The sequence below is a fragment of the Pinus tabuliformis genome, chromosome 4_1, assembly GCF_031772625.1.
Source record: "Pinus tabuliformis cultivar Carrire ecotype Pingquan chromosome 4_1, CPIR1, whole genome shotgun sequence".
NCBI classification, from domain to species: Eukaryota; Viridiplantae; Streptophyta; class Pinopsida; order Pinales; family Pinaceae; genus Pinus; species Pinus tabuliformis.
In genome coordinates this window covers 852591705-852595403 of record NC_142303.1, presented here as the reverse complement: position 1 = coordinate 852595403, position 3699 = coordinate 852591705, and positions in this window count along the sequence as shown.

The window sequence follows — 3699 nt, the reverse complement described above, 5'->3', positions numbered from 1 at the left end:
ACCCATTTCTACCATTCTTCATCATGTCATTTATTATAATTTATTATATAAATCCATTTTATGATGATTTATGCCCTTATATTATTTATTCTCCTTTATTTCTAATAAATTGATGATTATGCATTATTTTACCAATGATAGTTCTAATAAGTTGGTTATAACATTATTCACCATTTTTAGCCTCCAAGGTAACTTCCAGATTGAAGATTTGATTTTTAAATCTGCCAACTCAGAAATTTGCTGGTTTAAGGAGTGACAGTTTTGCGGTTGAGATTCTGAGCAAATGAAGACGAATTTGAGAAATCCGGAACATGGGTTTTGTCCAGAACGGGCCCAATTAACTTTGTTAAAGAACGGTTTGCCCAAATTCGGCTTGTCAGGGAGAAACACAGGGTTCTTTGAACACGATTTTCTCAGATTTGTAGTTGCGGCCGTCCTCCAAATCTCAGCTGCCAACCCAAATTCGTCTTGCTTTTGTTGAAGAGATGAAGGGAAATATATTTTCTTGTTGATCATCTGGTTAGAATCAACCCAAATTTGTAAAATAAATCATGTTGTAATTATCTATGCTCTGATCTTTCTCTATTTAAATGAAACCAAAGATCAGAGGATGGAACGACTGTTTTTGTAATTTTACGGTTCCAGAACAAACTTTGATCATTGAGTCTCACTGAGACCTGATTTTGTTATACTTTTGTGGATGCGATTAATATAAAAGACTTGGTGTTCATTCCGTCTCTGCGTCTGGAGTAATCTAAGGCGGTGTACCATCGGCAGCTAAGGGCCCGGCTCCGAAGGACACTTGCCTTTGTATCATTATACGGTGATTTGTGTGTGGATTGTTTATCTTTATTACGTAGCAATCTGATACATTCTTTATATGATACGCTATGTTCTGTTATGATCAATGAATGAATGATTTCTCCATGTAAGAACTCTGCACTATATAATTGAATTCACATGGGGTCGAATTGTATCTTTATTCAGCCATTTCTGTAACAGAGTGCTGGTATGAACATTTGTGGGATTTGAGAGTAGCGTCATTCTGTTTAGAAACATAGTTATATCATCCAATATTCTCAGATTGCTATATTAGTGTGTTGTGTATATATGATAAATGTTGTTCCATAATTCATTTGTAAATATCTTCTCGTAAAGTAAAGATCATTGGAATTGCTTTTGTCGATTGTTATTTGATCACGGAATGAGAGTTCAGTTCTAACTCGCGAGATTTAGTTCTTTTAATTGTTGTTTCATTTACTGTTATCCATTTCGTTTCATTCTGCTTTTTTCCATTCCTTTTACTTGCATTTATTGCTTTGGAGTGAGAGAAGGTCCAAGGCTGTCGTGAGCCTCAGCAGACGCTACCACGCTCCCAGATCCATGGTCCATACTCTATTCCATCAATTTCTAGAGGAATGAGTTATTGCTACTATATCCTCGATTGATGGTTGTTTGAATGAATGATTTAGTTTAGAACATTTCAGTTTCTTGCTGTTCCAATTAGATTTTGTTTCAAGCATTCATTTACTTTTGGGTTTTAAGCACTATACTGCAAAACATTACTCTTAAGTAAATAGCCGCCTCAGACTGAGTACACTCTTGAAATAAAAAGTCGTCCCTGGGTTGATAATTAATGTGAAGGTAATTAGGAGTTCACAAGACACCTTTTTATCGCTCCACATTTTGGCGCCGTTGCCGGGGAGAGTGTAGCCATTTCTAAAGAGTAGTGTGAATCTGATAGGGAAGAGTTGGATCTTAAAAACGGAAGGTAAGAACCTGCGTACGGAGCATGTAAAAGCCCTGCTCCAATGTCCGCTTTCCTAACAGATTCGCTGTTGCTTTGTTGGGTAGAAATAGATATTTGAATTTTTGTGTGAATGAATTAAAAGAAAAAATAGAAACTTTGAAAAACAAATCACATGATCTCACGCAAGTGGTGATGTAAGCACCACCCATTTCACTAACCGATTGACAGGAACATTTGAAGAAGGAGCCTTGAAGAAACACATGAAGAACATCTCATATTATGGTAAGAAATGGCTCACGTTTCTACTTTTGAATTTCCTATCAAAGATCTAGGAGAAGTGACACAAATGCACATAATTCCCCCATCTTTACCAAATTTTCATGGTTTAGCAAATGAAGATCCAGATACATTTTTATTTGAGTTCGAAATACTTTGTAGAGGATATGATTATCGTACTAATGATCAAAGATTGAAAGTGTTTCCTCTTACTCTAAAAGGAGCAGCTCTCCGATGGTTCATGAGCCTAGGTGGGAATTGCATCCAATCATGGGAGGACATGAAGAACATATTCTTGAAGAAGTACCAAGACTATTGCAAAGCCAATGAAGATATTTTCTATATGATACAAGGGGAAGATGAAAGTTTGGAGGACTATGTAGATCAATTTCATTATAACCTTCAAAAATCAAAATATAAGCATTTGGAGAAAGAGATCTTAAAAACACTCATTCTTAAAGGAATCAAAGATGAATGTTTAGAAATCTTAAATCTGATAGGAAAAGGTGATGTTTTTCAGTTATCATATGATGATGTTTGTGAGTTGTGCATAAGGTATTCAAGAGGAATCTCCAAGGCTGGTAAGAATCCTAGAGATGTTTTTTCTTTGTTTTCCAAATCTGCTACAAGAACAGGAGACATAAGAGCTGAAATCAATGTGTTATTTGAAAATCTTAAAGTTGATTTTATTAGCTCTCTAAACGGAAAATTGGATGTTTTGCAGGTTCATAAAAATCAAGAATTGGATGAAGTGTTTTACCCTCAGGACCGAAAGGAGCATCTCATAGATACTCACTCTTGTACATGACAGTTTGAGGTACTAGTGCTGGCTTGAGTTTCAATTTCTTTTCCCTTCAAGTTTTTCAAACCCATGGCTACAATTTTGGTTTCATCACATGAATCATCCCCTAAATCTTGTGGTGTAGATGTAGTAGCAGCAATTTTCTGTTTCCCTTTGGATTTGTTAAATTCAGGTCTTTTTTCAGGATGTAATTTCCAACAGTTTTTCTCCTCATGGCCTGGTTTAGAACAGTTTTTACATATCACTTTCTCACTCTCTTGTTTGACAGATGCATTCTTTTTGCCCTTTCCCTTGGAGGTTTTTTCTTTCTTTTTCCCCTTGGGGGGCTTGTTTCTACCCTCTTCAAATGTGTTTTTTCCCCTTGCCTCTAAATGGGTAGCTTGGACACAAACCTCGTCCAGGCTAGTAGGGTTAAACATCAAGATGGTGTGTCTAAGGTAGCTATGCAAGCCACCAATATATTTCAGCAAGGTTTCCTGGGTCTGTAAATCTACCCCTAACAAGAGAGCTCTTCTCCTGAATTCTTGGGTGTAGTCTTGGACACTCTGACCCTTAAGTTGTTTGAAATTTTGCCAGTTCATAATGGATTTCTGCATGTGAGCAAGAGGATAAAATTGTTTTTTAATGGCTAACAGAAATTCAGGCCATGTTAAGGTAACCTTACCAAATTTCTTGATCTCCTCTTTAGTCTTGGCCTCCCACCAGACCAATGCTACTCCATACATTCTCAAAGAAGCCAACTGAATCTTGATGGTATCATCATGCATATTCTGGATCCTCAAGTAAACTTCCAACTTCCTAATCCAGTTGTCAAGCTTTTCTGCATTCACTTCACCATTAAACATAGGTAATTCGAATTTTACATCAAGCT